Here is a 25264-nt window from a genome sequence, read left to right as displayed (position 1 = left end):
ACAGAGGACCCCAGCCAAGATTCTCTATTGTTGGTAGCAATGGACGAGCAATCAGGGCCTAGCTTCTCAGGATGTGCTGCGGGCTGGTTCTTAAGTACAGTGTAGTCCCCACACCCACACAAAGGAATGTCCGCACACTGTATTAGTTAAAACACAGTCGTTATATAATTAATGTTCACGGTTATGTACAATATCACAATAACTCACTTTGTAGTCGGTTATCTACAATGGCAAATATATACAGTTCTATGTGGTACCACAATCACTATTCGGGCTCTTTAAAGTGCATCAACTGTACGGTTAAATGTCACACAAATCAGTTCGTAAAGGAAACCAACAATAGATATAAGAGGAAAGCAGTTGGTTAGAACAATTGGCAGAATACTGGCCCTGTTACCTTGTCAAGGAGTTCCACCCTTCTCAACTGAGTTCGATCTTTGCTGGATTTCTTGATCGATGCCTTCTTGCGGACTGATCGAGTCTTGAATAAGGCTGCACGAGTCTCTTCCGACTCCAGCGTGCGTTCAAAGTTCCGGGATGCAAGGATTCAGGAATCTGGGAAATGTACAGAGTGTGCTACTAGCACACGAGTCCAGGAATCAAGAAAGGAAGGAAAGGGACTAGGAATGGGGTAGGCTGAAAGAAGAAAGGGAAACAATACCGCGAGCTACGGAGCACACGTCTGGTCGCTACTTCGCAATAGCATTGAGACGCGTGGAGCCGCGGGAGGCGTGGTCTATAAATAGAACACGCTACGTCCAAGGTGTAGAGTGAGGAAGGTGTTTCACAGTGGACGGCCATGTTGGAAGGACAAGGGAGTGCAAGCCCCATTGAGACAAGGACCAGGAAGTCCAAAAGAGGCGTGTTCTGTAGTTCATGACATACTTAGACACAGTTCTGTGTGGAGATCCCCCCACCTGGGCAACCTGTAGAATAAAGATATATCATAAGCCCAGTCCAAATATTGTTCACAAGAGTCTTCTAATAGTTCATCAACCCCAAAGTACCTGGTGTTGTAGAGTTCCTCGTCGGGAAATCGATGGCCCTTCTTGAGTGCACTCCCTTTAAGGCAGGAGCCACGGGGTGTCGAACATCCGGCGATGAACAGGGTGAACTACGGCGGTGAAGTGGCAGCTTCGTTCCTAGCGGTGCTCGTCGATGACAGAGCGTAGACGTCCTGCAAGGAAGAGGCGTGCAGGGCACCTCGCTGTCGATAGTTCAGGACCGCAAAGAGTTTGAAGAACTGTGGCCCAGCAAGGGCATCGAGTTGTCCTGGGTCTCTGTGGGCTTTAGGTGGCAGGAAACCCACCAGTGGATGCTCCTCGGCACGTCGGCGGCCTCGTCTTTCTCCAGCGCGACACACCGCATTCATACCAGTTTCAGGCTGGGCTTTCTCAGTCATTGTGTCAAACACCAGATACCAGACATCCACAACAAGAAGTGTATATTCGTCACACACTCCATTCACCCAGGTCCCACCCATAGGTTTACCCACAACATACGGTCATTGGGAAGGCTCCAGCCAGTCGGGTCGGAACTTCCCCACACTACCATATATGAAAGTTCCACCCAACAGCCAGTCAGGTGGAAGGGACAGAGTCAGGGCTTCCCGGAACTTCGGGAAAACCAAGGTAACAGGCGATGGAAAGCAAGAGGCCACGGGGGCCCTCTTGTCTCCATTGAGAATCTACCGATCCCAATGACAGGGCCTGGGCATCCCAAAATGGAGGACGGTCAGGGCACCAGTCAATTCAGCACAGAGCTGCCTGTTAGGCAGAATTATAAGCAGTACCCCTTGGGAACACCACACACAATTAGGACTGCAAGTGTAAGTAGAGATTCACCTTTGGTACAAGTCTGTACTACACAGTAAAGTGGTAGCGATGGCTGAGCAGCCAGACTTATCTCAAGAGTAAGTGAGCAGTATCAATAGTTACACAAAGGACAGCAATTACTATGGGCCTCATTACGACCCAGGCGGTAAGTTACCGCCTGGGTCGTAACTTTACCACCATGGCGTAAACTACGTTTACGCCATGGTGGTTGGCGGACTTACCGCCCCATTCCGAGGTTGGCGGGGCGGTAAGTCCCCAATCCCCATTTACCCTTCCCCATTCCCATTTTTGCCCCATAGGGCATAATGGGAGTGGGGAAGGCGTTAATTACGCCACCGTAAATTACGGTGGCGTAATTAACATCAAGGTCCCTTAGCGCCATGGATTTTAACACCTGCTAAAAGCAGGTGTTAAAACCTCCATGGCGCTAAGGGACCTCGGAATCAGGCGGTAAGGGTCGGCGCTGTTTACGCCGCCGTAAACCCCTTACCGCCTGAGTCGTAATGAGGCCCTATGATTCAAACAAACACTGACTTAAGGTTTCTGAGTAAAACAATATACATTTATTTACCCATGAGTTATTAAACATTTCACTATTATGAAGCAGTTGAAAAATCACAATCCTAATACACTACACCATACCCGATATATTCTGGACAAGTTAGGCTCAAAATTAAGTGTGAGCAAAATGGCACTCCAGTAATTTAACAGGGAGGGAAAGACAAAGTTAGACAGAAATTGAGCAGCACCAACAAGTAAGTATGTATGTATGTATGTATGTATGTATGTATGTATGTATGTATGTATGTATATATTTTTATAAAGCGCCGGTAGCCCGAGGGCATCAGGGCGCTTGAACATCACAACATAGAAGAGAAGAAAGCAGGCATAAAGAGACGCGAAACAGTTGGCATGGAAGACCTGACAGCCACTAGCGCTAGAGATCTTATCTGAAGAGGAGTGTCTTCATCCGTTTCCTAAATACAATGTGGTTTGCTTCTGACCTCAGTGAATCGGGAAGGCTGTTCCACAATTTAGGTGCCAGTACCAGAAAAGATCTACCCAACCCCGATTTCAACTTGAAATTGGGTACGACCAGGAGGCACTTTCCTTCCGATCGTAGTCTTCTCCTGGGTGTGCAGAGGACTAGGCTGTTTTTCAAATACTCTGGTGCTTTACCATAGAGGCACTTATGGACCAAAGAAAGAGCCTTAAACTTTATACGTTCCTCTACTCTTAGCTAATGAAGGGAAATCCTATCGGGGGTGACATGATCTTTCTTCTTTAGATTTTTTACTAGCCTAACCGCACTGTTCTGGATCACCTCACATCTCGCTAAGTCCTTAGACGAGGCCCCTAACAGCAGTGCATTGCCATAGTCGAGCCGTGATAAAACAACAGCTCTGGCAATGGTCGCCAGGTTACATTCATTTAGGAAGGGCTTGATATATCTCATTAGCCTGAGATAATAAGCCGTGTTTTTTTGGAGATAGCTGGTCTGGGCATGAGAATCTACCGCAGAGTTAACCATCATGCCCAAGGTTTTCACTTTAGGGGCCACCGAAATGATGGCTTTCTTAATTTGGAAGGATTTGTATTCTGCCCCTAGATTAGCCAACTGACGACTGGAACCAAACAGCATCAGTTCGGTTTTTGAATCATTCAGGCACATCCAGTTAGCCTGCATCCAATCGTCTATTGTCTTATAAACCCTTGCAATCACTTCGCTGTCAGCGGCGTGCTGGCTGCCCCCCAGTTCCAAAATAAGTTGAGTGTCATCTGCGTAATTCGTAAACGACACGCCTGCATTCACCAGTATGCTGCACAAAGTGCGCATGTATATGTTGAACAGCATTGGTGACAAACTGGCCACTTGAGGCACTCCGAAGAGGATATCGCAGGGATCAGAAAGGTTGCTGCCCCAGTGGACTCTGGCTTGGCGGTTCGATAGAAATGACAATAACCAGTCAATAGCTCCTTCGGAGCAGCCCACGTTCTCAATGAGTGCCTTGATGAGGAGTTGATGATCTACCAGATCGAAGGCAGCGCTTAAATCAAGAAGCATCAGCATCCCTAACTTATTTTTGTCAAGCAAGCTCAACATCTGATTCTGTAGATCCAGCATGGCTGTTTCAGTGCTCTGAGATGCTCTGAAGCCAGATTGTTGCTGGTGCAAGGCTTCCTGATTCTCTACAAATTTCTGTAGTTGCTGCGTTGCTACCTTGTCCAGTAATTTAAGAACAAAGTTGGATTTTGTAATTGGGCGCAGGTTAGCAGGGTCCTTGGGATCCAGGCCGGCTTTTTTTTACAAGATGAGTGATGGTGACTTTCTTAAGTTCCTTTGGCACTACACCCTCCTGGAACAAGGCATTCACTATTCTCAGGGGAATGGGGGCAAAAATGTCTTTATGTTGCAGAATAATGCTAGGTGGTAGAATATTTTCTGCACAGGTGGTGGGTTTCATATTGTTCAGTACCTCTAACAAATCTGCTACAGTGATGGGGTCAAATTTGAAAATCTGTTCTCTTGTGGTTATCTCTGCTTCTATAGATTGTATCTCCTGGTTCACAGAGGTTCTAGCCTTGATAATGTTTTGTCGTGCTTTATCAGTTTTAGCTTCAAAAGCCTTAGAGACAATATTACAATCCTCCTCTGTGGGCGTAAACGGGGGTGTGAGACTAGCAGGTTTTTCAATGCTCTTTAGTATGTCGAAAAGTTTACTAGTCTTGTTGTCAGCAAGTTCAATCTCTGAATTAAAGAAGTTAGCCTTAGCTGACTTTATTTTGTCTCTATATTTCTTGTCCTTTGTTTTCCAATTATTTTTACTATCCACTGATTTTTCTAGGATCCATTTCCTCTCCAGTGTACGTTTTTCCTTTTTTAAAGTGTGGAGCTCTGTAGTAAACCATTTTTGGCAGTTGTTGTTTTTTCTGGCTAATTTAGATTTGAGAGGGGCCTCTGCCTCCACCAGCTCAAGAACGTGCTTATTGTATTTGTCTAAGAGGATTGCGCATGAGTCGAGATCCTGAAAGGAACACAGTATTTCATCAGCGCATGACTTAATCTGTGCCCTGTTTAGATTTTTGAAGTTTCTATTAACTACTTGGATATGGGGATTGTGCTGATGTACGTAAATAGGCAGTTTAGATTGGCAGATACCAGATAGTGGTCGCTCCAAATGCAGGGCGTGGTTCTGCAGTCTTGCAGGGATACATTGTATCCACATAACCAGTCCAACTGGTTACCCTGAGGGGTAGTGGGAGCCTCATTGAAAACTTTAAAGTCCAGGTTGTCCAGCACTTTTTCCAAAGCCATGGCTCCTTTATCCTTCTTATTCCCTCGCCAGAGGTTAAAGTCACCCATAACAACAGTGGACACATTAACGGATCTTAGGGAATTTAAGTGAGAGCAGAGTTCCGTTGCGAAATCCGAAACCAGAGCCGGAGGTCTGTAGACGACCACCAAATTAAGGGAGTTGTTGGGGGAGAACACCAATTTGAGGTGCAGTGCTTCACACCCGCTACAGCTTAGAGTCACCTTAAAGAGTTTAAGGCTGTCCTTTGCGATGATTGCCACCCCACCTCCTCGACCCTGCTGCCTATTCTCCATGTAGATGGTGTAACCTTCTGGTACAGCCTGCCCACAAGTAGGCCCCACTGGGTCTGAAAGCCAGGTTTCTGTTAGGCAAAGAATGTCGAAGTCATTAGAGGTAATCATGTCTTTGACATTGTGTGCATGTTTTGTCAAAGAACGTGTATTAAGAAGACCAATATTTAGATGTAAATACTTCTGTGGTAAATCAATTGTAGAGTTACCCTCTAAGACGTTATTTTCAGTCCCCCCCTGTAATTCCACTCGCCTTGCAGCATCTGATGTACACATATTTCTAGGTCAGGCTTACCTAAGGCTCCAAGTACCCGGCGGCACAAGAGACCGAAAATAAAAGGGGGGTGGTGAAGCTGAAGCTCACCGAAGTGAACCGGAGTAAACCGGCTTCGACGCGCCGGCGCTGGATGCGCCTGACTTCGTGTTAAGTAGCACAAAGAACTACAAGAGTTCTGGGAGTAACTAGCACTCCTGCAGCAAGTGAGGCACACAAAACGGCTCACTAACACCACGGATTCACATACACTGTTTAATTCACATTCACATAGACTGTCCTAAACTAGTAACAATCGAATTTAGCAGAGATTTAGTATTAAAATGAATTAAAACCATTCAGTATTAAACAATTCTGCAAGTAAAATAACTAATACAACGTATAAAAAGTCTAAAAGCAGGCGGACAGATAAAAATCACAGCTTCCGCTTTACTGATGAAATTCTTATGTCTTTACCTGGCAGGATTTTAAGTAAGCAGGGCAATCTAGAAAAAGGAACTACAGCGAGGAAATCAAATTCAAGGGGCCTGGCCCATAGTCAATGTACCAAAGTCTTATGCAGAGGATCACACAGTTCAGAGTAGTTTGCGGTTAAGTCTTTGCTAAGAGTTCAGAACAAAGTTGGTCGAGCGAAAAGTTACTTTAAAGAATAGAGAAGAACAAGCCCTCGGTTTGTCGAAAGATTTCACAGACTTTCACCGCGGCTGGATGAAACGAACAACCGGGTTAGCACAGTACCTTAAAAACGAAAGAATGCTGTAGCTGAGGCTGACGTTCCTGCAGGTCCTGCAGGCTCACGGTTCGTGAAGCGACTGTCGGACTGACAAGAAGGAGGGAGGCTGGAGGGTCCTGCACTGCCCAGGGAAGAAACCAGCAGCGGAGCAAAATGACGAATAAACGGTGCGCTCCTTAAACCACAAGCAGGGTCGGTTCCTCCTGGCTATCCAGTTCACTGTAGCTCTGTACAGTAAATTAAACCAGAGGAGGGAGGCCTGGCTAGCAGTTTGTCAAACTGGTTGGTCCCACAAGCTCAAGGGGAGAAGATTCCTTGCAGATCTTCCCTTTCGACGAAGTTTGGAGATTCGGACCTGCAGCAGGGCTTCACTGGGAGGTTCAGTCGTGGTAAGGGTCCTCTTCTTCCAGCTTCTCTTTGGTTCTCTCATTCCAGTGGTGACTCTGCCTTTCCAGCCCCACACACCTGCTTTTTATGCAGTTTCGCCCATTCACACAGCCTGGCTGTCAATCACACAGCAGGGTGGCTGTCCCGCCGGGACAGTCACCACAGCCAATCATTCCAGAGTGCAACATGGGCCTCCAAGGAGACCCTGTGCAGGGAGTCTCAAACCCCTCCCTCACATCCTGTCCCCCTGAGACATTCAGGCGCCTAAGGAGGGCTTCTGTGCAGAAGCCCACCAAAGGTCGGAGAACAAAGGAATCAAACCTGGTTTGGCACGCAGAGAAAAACACGAGAAATACTTTTACAAAAAGAAATGACGAATAAACCCAGCCGGAACCGTATAAAAATCTATATGGGCCAGCGGGTTTAAGTTGGAGGCTACTAAGATAGCCTAAAACAATACCAAGGCTATTTAAAATAACCGCGGTAGAAAAAGTAGGGTAGTTACCACTGCCACCAACCAAATCTTAATGAAAATGGAACAAAACAATGTTCCATGAGAAACAGACAAAAAGGGATAGCTATTAACCCTTTACGCACTCTATGAAAGATAGTTTGTACAGGGTCTGTGAGATTAAAAAGACTAATGAAGTCAATGGCAACTTTACATGTTTCTGGGAGACAGTAGTCAGTCCCAGAAAAATTGAGTTTCAGTGGGGAAGTCTAAAAAAGACAACCCTGTGTCACTGCACTGAAGGTGCTGTGTAACACATAGTAAAAAGATGATGCCTGTGGAGTAGGTGAGGCTCCACAGTCTATGAACACAATAAAATGTTAAACACAGACAGCAAAACACATGTAAGAGTGGGAAAAAAAGGCTCACACTCTTACCAGGTGAAAATAAAATCCCAGAAATCCAGCAAAGCTTCTGAGGGACTCAGTAGGTAAGGGTAATAAGCCATTCTGGAGAATTCTCCCTAACACTGCCACCAGCCTGTACCCTGCTCTGTGGGCCACACACAGGTGCCCAAAAACATACACTAGAAGCACGGGGCTGCACCCCCACCCATAGATGCCATAAGGGTATCCCATGTGCCTGCACACCAAAACAAAAGAGAGAGCTGCACCACCAGGAGTCCCACATGAACTCCTGTGCGGAAAACATGACAGAACACACGATAAAAAGCAGTAAAGGACAACGATATGGAAGCCCTGTCCCTACGATGCATTTCCAGCATCTGTCATGGCTCGCTCCCTTCGCTCCCGTTCCCGCCACTTGGGGGCATGTTTTGGGGTTTCTTCCCTACTGGACATTTCATCCGAACCTTATGCTACAGTGTCCTGATGAATTGGGAGCGCTAAAACCTTATTTCCCAAATTACTTCCCTTCCGGATCCATTCCAGGTTTTTGGCAGCCAGCATGCTACTGCTACTCTAATCAAATGACTATGCTTCCCAGAATGCCTGGCTCACTGCCTCACCTCCTCCCTTGCAGGACAAAGCTGGGTGGAGGATAGGCAACACCTGTGGCTGCAGGTGCAGCAGGCGACACGCCTGAGGGGTGTGCTCGTTAAGCAGCTTTAAAAGCCTCAGTCTGCTTCAGTCCAGCGCTGGTCATTGTTGCAGCGTTCCTGTCTTGACTGGTTCCTGGTTCCTGGTTCCTGGTTCCTGGTTCCTGGTTCCTGGTTCCTGGTTCCTGGTTCCTGGTTCCTAGTTTTTGTGCCCAGTTTCTAGTTAGTGTTTCTTGTTCCTTGTCCTGGAATTCGAATTTGTATGCCTAATTGATTTCTGCCTTTTGGAAATCCCTTTCTCCCTTTGTATGCCTAATTGATTTCTGCCTTTTGGAAATCCCTTTCTCCCTTTCTCTGTCTGCAGGCAGCCTTTCTCTGAGCTTTCCTTTTGCTGTAGCCCAATTGCCTGTGTTCACTGTTTCCTAGAAATTGTCCTTTGCTACTGAAAGACTTGTTGCATTAATCTTTCCTTTACAGGTTTAGTTTCCTGCCTTTTCACCTTGGATGGGTGGGAAGGTTTCCCTTTTGGTATCACTGCTCCTGATCCTTGCCTTCTATTGGGATCCATGCCATGTTTTCCTTTACACTTTTACATTTATTTCCTATTTATTATTAGGTGTGGGAAGCTGTTATAACTAGCTCCTGTGTGATTATCTTTTGTTTTCCACACTGTACTATTCCTTCTTGCCTCTTGACTTGGGCTTAGGTATTTAGTCATCCTCACTCTTTGCCTTTACTGCCTTCTGGGTTCTTGTTTGATTTACAGGGTTGTGGGTTAGTACTGACTTTTGAGTGGTCTTTCCGGTCCTCGTGAATACGGACATCCAAGTGGTCTTTTCGGTCTTCGTGAGTACTGGCATTCATGTGGTCATTCCGGTCCTTGTGAGTACTGTTTCCAAATTCTTTATTCAGTACCGTCTAGAGTGTCAGCTTACAGATTCTGTCCCTGCTTGCCCTCTACGTGGGCTTAGCGCTGTCAGTATCTGTAATAGCATAGTGGGTAAGGAGTTTGCCGACTTTCCTTTCAGTCATAAGGAGGTTCTAAGTGCTTACCCTACATTCCTTTTCATATAGTGGTATACACGAGTCTTGGGTATTGAATGCACGTTGTTATATTCAAGGTTGTTTACTGTGTATTTTGTGCACATTTCCCCTGCCATATCCATCGCCTTCTTCCTTTCCTGACAGCATCACACTCTACACAGCCTATTACACTCTACAATAGGTGTCCTCTACAGGTCTTTTTAAATTATGCAATGGGTATTCTCCACAGGTTCTATGAAATGCTACAATAGCCATCCTGTTCTTGTCCTTTTACACTTTACAATGGGTATCCACTATAGGTCCTAAAGCACTCTGCAATGGGTATCGACTGCAGGATCTATTGCACTCTACAATGGGTATCGTCCACTGGTAATTTTGCCATCTACAATGGCCACCCTCTGCAGGCCCTATCACACTCTACAGTGGTCATACTCTACATGTCCTATCACACTCTACATGGGTCATCCTATACAGATCCTACTGCACTCTCCAATGGGTCTCCACTACAGGCTCTATCACACTCTACAATGGCCATCCTATATACATCCTATTGCAATCTTCAATTGGTATCCACTACAGGCCCTATCACACTCGACAATGGCCATCCTATTCAGATCCTAATGCACTCTTCAATGGGTATCCAATACAGGTCCTATCACACTCTACAATGGCCACCCTATACAGATCCTAATGCACTCTTCAATGGGTATCCACAACAGGTCCTATCACACTCTACAAGAGCCATCCTATACAGATCCTATTGCACTCTTCAATGGGTATCTACTACAGGTCCTATCACACTCTACAAGAGCCCGCCTATACAGATCCTATTGCACTCTTCAATGGGTATCCACCTCAGGTCCTATCACACTCTACAATGGCCACCCTATACAGATCCTAATGCGCTCTTCAATGGGTATCCACTACTGGTCCTATCATACTCTACAATGGCCATCCTATACAGATCCTATTGCACTCTTTAGTGGGTATCTACTACTGGTCCTATCATACTCTACAATGGCCATCCTATACAGATCCTATTGCACTCTTCAATGGGTATCCACTACAGGTTTTATCACACTCTACAAGGGCCATTGTATACAGATCCTAATGCACTCTTCACGTGTATTCAGAGAATGCTGTTGCACTGTGTCCTGCTGGGTCCCGCTGGTGTGAATCTACGTAAAGTTCCTTCTCCCTGAGGTAGCCTCCACAGAATCTATAGAGACTAATAAGCTGAACGTGTATGTTTTGCTCCGTCCCTGCCACCCAGAAGTAAATAAACGCCCCTGTCGTGTGCATTAGCGCATGCATTTAGCAAGTGCTTTCTGGAGAGCTGTTTCGCTGTGTCCTGCTGGGTCCCGCTGGTGTGAATCTACGTGAAGTTCCTCCTTCCTGAGCTAGCCTCCACAGAATCTATAGAGACTAATAAGCTGAACGTGTATGTTTTGCTCCATCCCTGCCACCCAGAAGTAGATGAACGCCCCTGTCGTGTGCATTTGCGCTTGCATTTAGCAAGTGCTTTCTGGAGAGCTGTTTTGCTGTGTCCTGCTGGGTCCAGCTGGTGTGAATCTACGTGAAGTTCCTCATTCCTGAGATGTATGTAAGCTGTGGATACGGTGATACTATTGAACACGAATGCTGGAAGCTAAAGACTGATTTTACTCTTTTATTTTCTCATATTATAGAGCCTCTACAGAATCTATAGAGACTAATAAGCTGAATGTGCATGTTTTGCTTCGCCCCTGTGACCCAGAAGTAGATGAAAGCACCAGGTGCATGCATTTTCGCACATGCATTCAGTGAGTGCTTTCTGGAGTGCTATTTCCCCATGAAGACTGGGAGCCTGCAGACCCTGGACTGGCTTAAAATGGCCCCGTCAATGGGCTATGTGAAGCGGTAATCAACCGTAGTTTGGACATGCTTTATGTGGTGCCAGGAACTGCCATTGGTGTCTTTCAGTGGCTTAAGTTTTCACTCACCCAGGTTAATAAAGGGTCCCTTGATAATGTGAAACCCCCAACGTGCCACCAACCCTGACTGTCACCCTCAAAGATGTGTGTAACTGTCAGATCATAAATGTATGTGAGCGTTGTTGGCACACATAAAGTGTTGCTGTTAGTGATTTAATTTTTTTTAATGTCCAGTGAAGTTTGTCCTATGTTTGTTCCTTATGGAAAAGGTGGATTGTGGCGTGTCACCCCTCCTGGGAGCATGGTGTCTCCCAGGGCATGTGCTGTCCTTAATCACTTGACGAGACTAATAAAAGTAATGAGTGGTTTTCCGCTTCTCGGTCTTGGAACCAAGTGAATCTGGTGTGGTATGTCTTTATTACCAGGGCCATGCTGGCACTAGGTAGCTGGCTGAGGGCCTGCCCCGGAGCGCGGAGGGCTCTCCACCAGGACAGTGCCCCTGCCGGGCAACGCTGTCCATGATGGCTGCCACTCGTGTAGATGGTTTCAGACATTGACCTATAGGCAGCAGGACCATAAAGCCCTGAAAGAAGCATGGGGCCCCTGAAATCCACCTGGGTAGATTGCAGGGAAGTGGCTTTCATTCTAGCGCTCTCGCAGAAGAGTGTGCCTTTCTCAGGCTCCAGCCATCCCGCCCCTTAGCGACACGTGACGCCGACGTGACGCCGGTGGACCCGTACGTGGGTCTCGAGCGACGTAGCGCGGAGGTCACGTGATCCGGAGCCGTCGCTAGGTCCGCTTCTCTAGTCTGGAGCAGCGCTGTCTGTCTTTCAGGTGCCGCCGGTAGGTCAAGGGGAAGGGTAGAGCGGTAGAGCGCCCCCTGCCGGGCGGGGCAGTTCAGGCGGCAGAGGGGCCGTGCGTCCGAGGAGGAGGAAGGAGGGTTGGGTGCCTGGGCCGCTCGTGGGCCTCTGGTGGGCGGTGGATGGGCACGGGGCAGTTCTGGGTGCTTGGCATGGGGTCTGCCCGGGGTATTGGTGGCCAGGAGGAGGGTGGGGGGGGGGCACGGTCTCTTGGGGGGAGGGGATGGGGGGGTAGGTTGGCTGTGAGTGACCTGGACCTCAGGGGACAGTCAGGGACGGCGCCGGGGCCTTTTGACTCTTTCAGCTACACGGGCCCCCAGCAGCTGCCTTATGTTAAAGGCCGTGGCACAGAAGCAGGCGCTCTAATAAGGGACAGGCGCCGCGCCCCTGCAGCGCTCTTGGCACCTCGTTGGATGTGCAATAGCGCCCTGATGTCCAAGAGCTATTCACAGCTTTTCAGCTGGCCTGGTGTGGCAGCCACTTCCTGGTTGCCTGTCGTGTGATGATCTGCAGCTGTCCATCATCTTGCTGCTTTTCTTGACTTTGTTATAATTGAAACACCCTGTGGGTACTTCTGACCATTTCCCCCAGCTGTAAGCAAGGGGTGGGGAGGATGTTGAAATGGGCCCCACCAGCCCTGCCACCTCTCCAGCCAGCCCCGCAAGAAGGCTGTAGAATGTATTCAGCATCTGGGCTGTGGGGACGTGTTGGGGTTCCCCACAATCATACTACAGTGCCTAGTTACAGCCAATGCTGGTGATCGCTGTCCCGCCCTGCAGGGAAGCAGTCTTTTTTTTTTTTGTTCACTCAACACAGGAAAATTGGTATGTGTGTGTGTGAACAGTTAAATAAAAAAGGGGTGCTTAGTTTAATGAAATATTCTCAATCCCATGGAAATATTATACGCAAATATATATCTAGTCTCTTAAAACAATATTGTTCAAATCTCTGAGAAAACCAAATGTGCAATTGATTTACATCCTTTCGAGAACAACCAGGTAAAAAAAGCATTTAAATAAACTTCACCCTGGTACTAAATGACCTAGCCAAACGCGTTTCTATCCCATGTATGTTTTGAGATGTTCCGCAGGGGCATACTGAACAATGGTGAGGACATATATTGTTATTGTACCTACAGTCCATACATCATTCATAACTACACGTATTTTTGGATGTTTCAGGTTGAATTCTATCCAAAATAAATGTACAGGATTTTTTTAACCAAATTATATTAGGGGTTCTGTTCTAGAATTCCCTGTCATACTGTTTCTAAATAGGCAATATTGTGGGTAGGAAATTATCTATGTCCCCCGCAAAAGTCGTTTAGCTGATCACTTGTGGTTTTGCTAATTGGCACCAAAGATTTGCAAGCTTATTATAACTATCTTTTTATTTGTGGAAAACTAGGCTGCTTCAACCTCATTACAGAGAATGTGTTGCCATTTTCTGTGAATTACTATGTAACCCCTTCAAGGTTGTCAAATGTAATCTATACAGAATGGAATAGTCGCCATATTAGGAAAATGTTTAAGCCAAATGCTAGTTAGAGAGCAGCTAATGTTATTGTAAATTATGATCTAAAAGATTCTAAAATGGGCATTACCATTGTTTATCTCACAGGTTCCCATCCAGCATGTATGATCCAGCAAATCGACGCCAGAATGTCAATGAAGTTTATTTATAACACCAATGTCAAGATAGGCTGCTGCAGCCTAAATATAGTGCAGTAGTTGGCATATGCAGAACTGTAGCACCGTGACTCAGGACTGTAGCCATGCCTCTACCTATTATATAATGGTACTTAGTTGAAAAGTATTTCACATCATCTAGGGAGCAATTTAATTGGTGGCTTTGAGGTGATTAACCTATTACACACATTTAATGCAGGATTATATTTGGACTTTAATGAAGAAAGAGAAGCTCAATACAAATAAATAGTTATGTTTCATGAAAATAATACAATAGAATATCCTATCATTGTTCAAGGGGTTTAATACTGTCGATTAAAAACTCCTTTCCAGTTCATAGTCAATCAAGTTCTTGATTTAGACCTACTTCATAAGTTTTTGTTTTTAATATTGTTGTTTCAACAAATACCGTCTTTGTTCTATATTTACTCCTCCTGTTATTAGATCTGACAATGGAAAATCCAAGCCAGTGTCCTGCTTCAATAAAGTAGTTGACCAAAGGAGCAGTTATCTTGTTTCAAATACTGCTCTGATGTTCTTCAATACCTACTTTAATTTTTGTTATTCTCATTCTTATGCATTGTAGACCATATTTGCACGTTCCAATATGAATAACTTGTTTGCTGTCACAATTTGTTAGATATATTTGTTTCCAAGTGGTTTGATCTTTCCTTGCACACCGCACAAATTGCCTCAAGGATAATGACCATGGGTACGTGGAAAGCCTTACATTTTCGTAGCAATAGGAGCTTTCTGAACTTTCTCTGATCTTCAGTCTAAGATTAGAACTTCGTTTGAATGCAAATAATGGTTTCTGTAATATTGATATTCTTGACGCCAAGATCTTCCAATGTTTCAGGATTACACTTTTAATTTTTTTTAGATTGATTTGAATACGTATTCACACATACTGTACAAATAGAATTAGTATGTCTTTTAGTTTGTTCCAAAATGCCTCTCTGTGATTGTCTGAGCCCTGTTTGAAACGTTTTATAACCAATTGTTTTTGATAGTTTCTTTCTAGTAATTTCTTCATACGGACTGTGGCATCTTCAGTGTTTTCTTATTCACTGCTCTTTTGTTGTAATCTCAGGAACTGTCCCACAGGTAAAATATCCATGAGGCATCCTGGGTGGAAACTGGTAATCAAGCAGTGTTCTTGCCATTGGTTTTGAGTAAAGGGAAACTTTAATGGTACCTTCTTCAACAAAGATCGAAATATCTAAAAATTCTACTAGTCTTGTCAATATTAGAGGTAAACTTCCATGGTGGATTCAATAGGGCCATCCCAGATAATCTGAACATCCTTTATAGTGCTTCCTTAAGTATCGTTTGGAAATAAATGGATCATCTACACTATACAGAAACATTTCTCGAACGTCGCAACATAGTGGTTAGCAATGCTATAGGCTATTGTGGACCCAACAGCAGTACCTCTTATCGGATAACATTGTTAAACTGGAAGATAGTTTTTGTCAAAGTGAAAACAATGAATTCACATATTTCTCTATTGAGTCGCTAATGGGAGACTTCTAGTGGCTCTTCTTGTGGGATACATGTATTTAATTATTCAATGTTGCATGTAATTTAAAAAAGAAAATAACGGTTTTGACTCATCAAATGCAATGCCTTTCTTATTTGCCATGTGTTGTATCTTATGTATATATATAATCTCATTCTAGGACTGTTTTTGTTTAAAAAAAATAAATAAACGAATTTAGACACGTGTTCCAAGAACGATCCAATCCCAGATAATAGCTCTTTACAGTTGGTGCTGGGTATTCTTATGAATTTTTAGTAGCATATAAAACATTTGTTCTGGACGGTGGTTAAGGGAGTTTTCTTTCTGATTAGAGAGCCTACCATGTTCCACCTCTTGTACTTGAGTTTTTTATCATTATACTAAATTATTTAGTTGGATCTATTTCTGTAGCAGCACTTAGTAGTTGCATACACTCTGCAACATATTCTGTTCTATTGTGAATCCCACTAGCTCCCCATTGTCTGCCGGATTATGAAATAGCACAGAGTCTAGTGATTTGTTAAATGACCGCAATGTTGTTTTGGAATCTTTCGGGTATTTTTTTATTTTTCATATAATTTATTACAAACTTTTGAAAAACAAGAACCAAAGGGGGGGGAGCCAAAACAGAAAAACGAACAACTAAAGCTCATTCACTAGATTTCTTAAATTTACCCTTTAAAACCATAAAAGAAAAATCAATCTTCGCTGATCCATCGTCCATTTGCTACTTCTTCTTACAGTTTCTATTTAGTTATTTATTTAACTGTTATTCATTCCACGTCCTTCATCTTCTTTTGTGACTGGTCAAGAAAGTTCGTAAGTGCTAATGTTACGTTTTTACAGTCGCTACTATGCATTCGCACCCACCCGTCCTCAACGCTATTAAACAGGTTTTTTTTTTTTTTTGTTTGTTTTTTTAGTTCTTGGCCCAAATAATTTGTTCTTAAGGTTCGTAATCCTGGACAAAAGAGGACCAAATGTTTTAAGGTTTCCTCATCATAGTTGCAGAATCTACAATTTAGATCTTCCGCTCGTATGATTTGCCTTTGAATTTCTTTTGTTTTCATACAGATTCAGTCTGAATTTTAGATATTTTTCCTTAATGTTGGGGTATATTATTGAGTCCTTTTAGCTTCTGTCGTCTCATTTTTCATGCATTTGTGGGATGCTCTTTTTTTCTGATGTTTCAAGCCAGTCTAATTGCAACAATTATAATATATATATATTTTTTTTTACAGCATTCCGATTGTTTCTTAAGGTCGGTATTTAGTTTCAAGATATTTTTGCATGTTTGTCTCCACTTTGTTAATGATGACTCATTCTCCTGCTTTTTGAGTTCGATCATTACTTCGAATTGTGGCAGATCAGCTTCTTCCAAGGTCTTATGTATAAAGTTAATTTATTCCACATTATTCTAGCATTCATCGTAGTCAAACGTACTTCATATAGTACACATGCAGTAGGAAATCCTTGGAGCAACTGGATAATTCTCTTCCAGAAGGTACTTTCACACCTATACTAAATCTGGTTTGAGCAGCCAAACATGCCTTCGGCTCCGGAAACTAGAACTGGCACCACCTTACACTTGTAAGAGTTTATTATCGGTTTATATGAATATTTTCCATACTTTTTTTTGTATAATGACTCCTTGGGCTGTTAGCTGTTTGCAATTACTTGCAATATTTTTGGTCATCATTTATGCTGGAATTTACATGGGTGTCTAGGTATCGGCTGTATGATACTTGTTTCAATTCATCTTCTCCCAGAGTCCACCTGTGTTTTTCCTTTTTGGCTCGACTCTCCTTTCGATTTTCTAGGACTAATATTTCTGATTTAGATACGTTGATCTCCAGACCAATGTCCTCTGTGTAAATCTTCAGGGCATTAAGCTTCCTTTGAAGACCAATGGGTGTCAGGACCAATGGGACCATATCATCTGCATAAAGAATCCAGCTGATGTGGTTCCCATTCAACTTTGGAGGGAACGACTTTACTCCATCCAAAGCCGTTCCAACATCGATATGTAAAAGTTGAAAAGCGTGGCTCCTAGGGGACACCCTTGTTTGACTCCCCTGGCCGATTTTATGGGCTTGGTCAGGTGGCCTTCATTATCTAGACGGATCTGTACATGGGTGCCTGAATAGAGTTACTTTATGACCTGTATCGGGCTGTGTGAGCATCCTCTGGTTTTTAATTTGGACCATAAACTTTCTCGATCAACGCCGTCAAAAGCTTTGGCTAGATCTATAAATGCCAAGTACACTTTGCGGACAGATCTTAATGCGTCGATTTTTAGAAGGTTCAAGATGAGAAAATTCAGGCTACATCCTACACCTTTTAACAAATCCTGTTTGTCGTACATCGAAAATTTTGTGTTCTTATCCATCTCGACAGTTGTGTTAATAGGAGACTCGCAACGATTTTGCCGACTACATCCAAAAGGGCTATAGGCCTATAATTCGATGGGTCCATTCGGCAACCCTTTTTGAAAATCAGTACGATGATTCCTCATTTCCAGGTGGTAGGAACTCGTCCTTCCTTTATTATGTTCTGAAATAGGAAAGTCTGACCATTCTTCGAGGTTTTTTTTTAACATGTAATTGGATAATCTGTCGGGTCCGGCTGCCCATGAGAAACTACTCTGTTGTATACATTTCATAATGTCCTCACGCTCCATGGTATTATCCCACGGTTGAGTTATGTTAAGGAGCGGGCATGATGTTGCCTTTTTCTTCATGAACAATTGAATGTAATGAGCTGTCCATTGACTTTAATTCACCATGTTTATTAAGGATGCATTTTGAGGGCTCTCTAGCTCGTTTATTAACGACCAGAAACCTCTTGCATTTCTTTGGTTCAAGGATTTAAGAATTGTCTCTGCATCTTTTTGCTCTAGTATCGGACTACGAGCTTTTATCCAATTTTTATAAGTGTTCTTCAGTTTCCTTTTCTCCACTTTTTGATTGAGGTTGGATGCGATGTTGATGCATCTTAATCCTTTCCTCTATTCTTTTTTATTTTTTTGTGCAACTTGTTGATCAAACTTGTGTCTCTGATAAGTGGGTTTCTTGAGTCCTGTTATTTTGATCTTGTAGATTTCCATTAAATTTTGGTGCTCAATCAGATCATTCTTCTCTGCTCCTATCTTTGGTCTTATGTCTTCAGCTAGTTCTTTTATGTCACTCTTATTTAGATACAAACGATTGCGTCCAGGTTCGAGGGATATATCATATTTCCATTGATAATTTCGTAACCGATTTCTTTGTTTCCATTCGATAGTTACTAAATTATGTTTACTTTGTGGGTTTTTTATTGCTTTTAGGGTCGAGATTTCATACGCCATAGGTTCTGAAATGAAGAAATCTAGAACTGATTTTTGGGACCCTCTTTCCTGTGTCTCTACCGGAGGCATGTCACCGATTGTGGTCCCATTCATCATGTTCATATTTCCATCATTCATCTCTTGTAGCCACATTATTTTATTCTCTTTGTGGTTCACTCCATTCCTCGTATCTTTGTTAATTCGATTAGCTTCATGTTCAGGTCCCCACACAAAACTGTGTGGATCAGAGTTTTCCACCATTACACTATCAATAATGTCTAATAATTCTTCCTCAAACTTTTGATGGTCTACTGCTTGGTGGTTCCAGTAAACGTTTACATATGTACAGTTCTTTTTTTGTGACTCGAGCTGTCCATTGCCTCGTTTCTTGCATATTGTATGTATGGCGAGAAATTTTTAGCCGTTTTTATACTAAATCCTCCTTTTCTGTTCACCAGGATGAGTTGTCCTGACATGGGCCTTCCCTTGTTCTGGAGAATCCCTGGTTTAAGACTACTTCAAATCCTTCAATGCATGGGCATTTGGCCAGCCACGTCTCTTGGAGACATATTATGTCCAGCGTCTTGATCGCTTTCAATGGAGTTGTTGCTAAATGTAAGAATCTTCTGGTGTTCGAGGTGGCCATCACCATCATCGTTTGGCCGCTCATGATGTTAACTTTCGGGGCACTCATTAAGCGTCTTGTCTATCCATGCCCAACTATTCTCTTCCATGTTTGTCTGATCGACATTCACTGTCCCGGTGTACTTCACATTTTTTTTCCTGATCAATTCATCTTGTAGGTCAGCTGCTTGTACCAGAGAGTAATTTGTCTCCTGGTCTGCTGCTTTTCGCAGTTTTGTTGGTTAAGTGCATTGGCGTAGTAGAGGTGCTTTTGGGCTTGTTTGTATTAACTCTGGTTCCCTAGAATTTTATAGAGCATCATCAACTTCGTAAATTTGAAATCCTGCATCCATAAGCTGTCTCTCGTACATCATTACTAGTTGGACTAGTTTGAGGGCACCAATGTATAACCGGGCTCTTTTGCGCTTTGGATCATCCAAGATTTCAACACAATTGATTTCTGCACTTTTTATTGCCCTGAGGGCCGGGATGAAGTGAAATAGCTGCAGTATCAGATGTCGGTTTATCTGGGAGTCGCCCTTTTTTGCCTCCATTCATTCAATCAGGATTCTGTACGTTTTACGAGGGCATGTCGAGTCCTGAGAATGCAGTGTTGACTTGCCTTTTTGAAACCGGGTCTGACTCGACTTGCATTGTTCATTTATTTTCTGGTCATTTACTCAGACAGTCTTGCTTTCTTTTGTAGCACCTTCGAACTTGGTTTCTCTATAAGCCAAGTTTGTGGACGGGTGCAGCATGTTGTTGTTCTCGAGTTGATCCACCTTATAATTTTGGATACTTTTCTTACGTTTCTCTTCAATAGTATGGAATACTTTTTTCCTGCAATTCGTCTGGGATTCACACTGGATAGCTTTGATTTTTATTTGATTTTTAAAAAAAAAAATGTGTGTGTGAGGGAGTCAAAATATCACCCGTTTTTTAGCTGGTTCGCCCGGATTTGATATTTTATTCTCACTTTGAGTGCGGTTCCGGACCTCCAGGGGCTCTCCCACATTGGGTCGTAAGTTCGTAGTAGCCGGATTCTCGACGACCTCACAAAGTCTCGTCCTCGAGGTCCTCTTCTGCGTCGCTGTATGTCAACATGTTCATCAACTCCTCGGTGCAGCTTTCCTCGTCACTGACCACTACTGTATCTTTTTTTCGGTCTCCTTCTCAGCCTCCTCTGCCTTGCTTTCAGGTCTTACGTTTTTTGCTTCCTGCTGCGTCTTCATTAATTATTTCAGGATTAATTACGTTCAAGGCTTTGAAGTTTCTAAAAAAGTTGGAAGCATGGCGTGCATTTCTGTTCTTTTGAGCTGGCATATTTTTTGTTTTATTTTTGCATTTGCCACGTTTCAACTCCGGTTCAGTCACCTTGTTCTTCTTTGGCGATTTATTAGACGTTTGGTGTTTTTTCAAATATATCTAACCATTCTGCTTCTTTTGGTTTGGGAGATGATGTTGAGGACTTATCCTTCGAGAAGTCCGGTTTAGCTCCCGCCACCGTACCAGACGTTGATGCTGTTGCTGCGGGGCTTTGTTTCGTGGATGGGACACGCTCCTTGCGAGGGCTCTTAGATATTTCAGCAACCACAGGTGTTGTTATCTTCACTGTTAACTCAGTCAGGTCATCACTGTGGGTTGGACCTTCTATTAAGGAGAGGTCAGCCTAATTGCATTTGGGTGCGAAATTGATTACGTTACTCTGAGCTTTGTCCTTGTTCTGGTGCGTTTCTCTTTTTTTCAAAATAGTTCTCTGAATCTGCATTATCCGCACTTGGTTGTTGGCATCGAGTTCGACATTTGCACACCAGCTATACAAATTGGTGTTTTTTTTTACTTTTCTTGATCAGTATCTTTTTTGGAACCAAACAGGCTCTTTCATCATGTTCTCTTTGCAAAATGGCAAGGGCCTGTCTGGTCACTTCCGCCAACAGTCGTTTTGTCTTCAGATTTGTTTTTCAAGGATTCTTTCATCACAGACTAAAAAGATGTCATTCCCTCTCCTTGTCACCGTAACTTGTGTCATCATGTCGACCAAGTTGGATTCTAGTTTTATTATTTTGGAGTTCAGTAGAGCTATCAGGGTAGTCTGGTCCCGATAATTATCATTTAGTTGCTCAAATAGTTTCGCTAGAGGTGCTACTGCAATAGAGGTTGCAGACATCAAAATTGGACGCAATTCATCAATCACTTTCTCATTAATCACTGCTGTTGATTGCTGTCCTTCTTGTTCCTTCAGTTTTGTGATTTTTGGCACACAAGCTTTCCGTTTTGTTTCAATTGGACTTCTGGACTTGTAGTCTGATGATGATGATGATGAAGAAGAAAGTACCGCTTCTGTTGGACGCTGGTTCAATGGCATTGCATGTGCAGACTTTCTCACCCTCGAACCATTAAGCTTAAGACTTTTGCTCCAGCTTGGACCTTTAAACCACTTTGGGAGTAACAGAATTCGCTCTCTGAGCTTTCCTCTTTTCCGGTTCTTTTATGTATCAGCTTAATTTTGTCAACTCTTGGTCCAATAGCTAGAGCACCCTGCTCTAGGAAATTTGGACTCCGTAGGTCTTTGTTGTAAGTTATCTTATTTGTTGGCGGTGCCTTTGTAGTGTCATTTGGGATTTTTTTACTTATCGCTGTTGCAAATGCCATCTTGGCGTTTAAGGCTGCTAGGTCTTTAAGTACTTGGTCTGCAATTGCCGTTGAATTACGTCGAATGGCCTTTGCACTGTGACTTATGTCACTTCTTGAAAACTGTGGTCTGCTAAAGATTTGCATGACTCTTCTTGCCTCACTTCATCTTGTGGGCTGCTCACTGATACGGCCCGCTCATCCGAATTTTGAGATTGTCGGGATTCCTCACAGCTCATATTTGCGATGCCGGATAATATGCAGTTGTCAGATGTCCTTTTTTCTGCTTGCCTGTTTTTGCAACTATTTTCCATGCCATTATTTTTAATGGGGGAATAGTCCGGTTGGTCCTGTTACTCAGTAAGGTCTGTGTGGAATACAATTTGTGTGCTAGATAGGTTTGCTCCTAACTCAACATCCATAGATGATGTGGAGGGAGGGCCGCCATCCTTTACAACACTAACCAGCGTCTTCTCCTTTCCATTGATGTGATGATCATGATCGTTCTGAATGTTATAGGCATTATCCTCGGTGTGTTCATGGACGCGGTATTCGCTCCGTTCTATTGGGAGCAGTGCCGAGGATGCTGTGGATCGTAATGGAGTTTGCTCTCCATCAGCTTCATAGCGCCCCAAGAGGCAAGTACACCCGCTTCTGTGCGCGCAGTGCAGTAGGTTTACTTTTACACCTAGCGCTAGGGCTTGGGCGGGGGAGCCATTCCTTTCGTTGGGATCATGCCTGGGGGTGGGAGGGGGTGAAAGATGGATTCCTCGCTTAGAGGTTGTGCTACTGCTTCCGCAGCGTCTCCCCTTAAAGCAGCCCCCCCCCCCCAGCCCTGCCTCATTTCTAGGGTCTGGCCGCCGCTCTCTGTAGATGATGCAGTGATAAGTGCTTTTGTCGAATTTCCTTCAGCGACCATTTTGCTGCTTATCGGGCTAGGTTTATGTACGGACGTCGCTGTTCTTATCGCTTGTTTGACCTGGGCACGAGTGAAGGGTAAGCCTCTTCTTGAACTCATGTTCCATGGCCCACAGGGAACGCAGGCAACACACTCCTGTCGTACTCCGCGACGCTGCACGTCAAGCAGGAAATTTTAATGGGGTTGCTCCTCCCTTTGCAGAGGAGATGGAAAAAGCACTGGAATTCAGCCAAAAATAGAGTAGCTCCACACAGGCAACACACTCCGCAGATATTATAATTTATTATATAATTAGCTGTTCCCTAATGAGGATTTGTCTTCAGAATTCTCCCAATACGAAGTCTATTATATTTTGTGTATATCACATAAGTCAGCCTTGAAGTTGGCCATAGTAGTTTTCCTAAAATGGCAACAAGTTCTCGGTAAGTTGGGTAAAGCAGTCTAGTTTTCTAAAAAAGATCATAAAAAAAGACTGCAAATCTTTAGTGCCGATGCACAACTGCAATTGGTCGGCTGACTGCCTGTTGTGAGGAAGATATGCAAGATTGTGGGTAAGAATATCTTTCTATTTAGAGATGGCAGGAACAGGGATTATAGAGCATCTCTTCCCCCCCCCCCCCGCACCCTGATATGATTTAGTAAAAGAACCTTTACATTTTCAATAAATTCGACTTGAAACAGCCAAAAAATAACCAATTTTATTATTGGAAAAAACAACCTTGCATCCCTCACAGACCAGAGATTTCATACATGGGCTGAGAATTACATATTAATGCAGCTATAGATTATGTATGCATAGTAAAGCAAATACTTATTGTCTCTATGTCCTTGCCTCATTCTAAGACCTGAGATGCATCAATTTATATCCAACCTACATTTAGCATGAGCTCTTACATTGGAGTGAGCAGAAGACATTCATTCCTCCATTGTCAATATATATTCAGTGCGTGTTTTGCAATAATATTCTTTTTCTCTATACCCCTAATGTAAATTGTCGGTATAGTACAGGGATCCGGTAAACCAGTTAGCAGGCGCTATCGCTGGGGAATGAAGAGCTTGTACATGGCGTTCTGCAAATCTGACTTTTTAAATTGTGTATGACTCCTTATGCTTCAGATGTCATATAGACCTGTCCCACTGCTCCTGCATGGATCGTTCCAAAAGCACAGGCTAAATGTAAAGTAGGTATGTTGTTCGGCATCAGTTGACCTGGGGAGCCAGATATAGATCCTGGTAGCTGCTGGTGTCAAGCTAACCAGGCACTTATGTGCTGCAAGCAGGAGCTAAATAGCTCCCAGCTCCTTAGTTTGGAAACCTGCAGTATCCGTTCCTTTCACCACCGACATTTGTTCTGCTCCTGTGGAAGATCCAAAAATAAATAGGGGATTGAAACATTGCGGTAAGGTCTTGAGATGTTTGTGGATTTCGCTACCTTTTATAGAGCAGGTGTATTGACTTTTTTTACATTGTTATCTTGTTTGGTGGCCATGAAGACATTTCTAAACGTTCCATCGAGCCCCAAGGTGGCAGAGGACCCGCTGATGGCAAACTGTGGCAGGGGGCATGTGTACAATGGCTTGCCTGCCTTTGGAGCTGCCCCCACCCTTGAAGTATTTTGGCATCTAATTACACTCTCTTGGGGCCACAAGTAAGAGGTGGATGAGATGGTGCCATCATTGCTTGTATGAATACAAGGTTACATGATACCCGCACTCTCTAGAAGTGCCTGCCAACTCACGAAAGAAAGACTCCTTCCATTCCTCCAGGGACCTACCTTTAGACCACCCTTCTCCAATGACCCAGAAGCCCTCGCCCAAGCGTATGACACCGCTAACACAACAGCAGTCAACTCAATCGCCCCACTCAAATCTCGAAAAACCAAACCCTCTAGCCACACCAATGCATGGTTCACCCCAGACCTCATCAAACTCCGTTCTGACAAACGATCCGCCCTAACCCTCTGGCAAGCCACTCACACTGACAAAGACAAACAAAACTTTAAAGCACGCCGAAAGGAGTACAAAACAGACATCATTCACGCCAACGCTAAGTCCTTCGAAACCAGAATATCTGACGCTAAGTCTAAAACAAATGAAATTTTCTCCATATTCAGAGAACTAGAGACCCCTACACCCACCCCCCCAGAATTTCACCGAAGACCAGACATGGTGTGACGACATCCAAACAGCCATGCGTAACAAGCTAAACTCACTACAAACTAAAATCCTGAACACCAAACATGCACTCACCAGCCCTCACACCCCTGCTCCCTCCTCTCCACTTGACACCTCTCACCTCTTCTTATTTAAGCCCATACAGGAGCAGGACACAATCCACCTCATAAAAACTATAAAGCCTTCCAACTGCAAGGGTGACTCCTGCCCGGCCGCAATT

The 25264-nt window shown here is 43.9% G+C and overlaps 1 protein-coding gene across 1 annotated transcript in view; it reads left to right on the top strand.

Annotated features, from left to right (window-relative positions):
* Nucleotides 1–12030: 12030 nt before the first annotated feature.
* Nucleotides 12031–25264, top strand: part of NDUFS5 (NADH:ubiquinone oxidoreductase subunit S5) — a 127400-nt gene continuing 114166 nt past the window's right edge. The window contains exon 1 of the mRNA XM_069622436.1: nt 12031–12144. The gene's annotated coding sequence lies outside the window, so the exon portion shown is untranslated. The remainder of the gene's footprint in view (nt 12145–25264) is intronic.

This window comes from Ambystoma mexicanum, chromosome 11 (genome assembly GCF_040938575.1).
Source record: "Ambystoma mexicanum isolate Mex_15411 chromosome 11, UKY_AmexF1_1, whole genome shotgun sequence".
NCBI classification, from domain to species: domain Eukaryota; kingdom Metazoa; phylum Chordata; class Amphibia; order Caudata; family Ambystomatidae; genus Ambystoma; species Ambystoma mexicanum.
The sequence above is the reverse complement of the archived record's forward strand: the minus strand, read 5'-3'. Positions and strand labels throughout refer to the sequence as shown.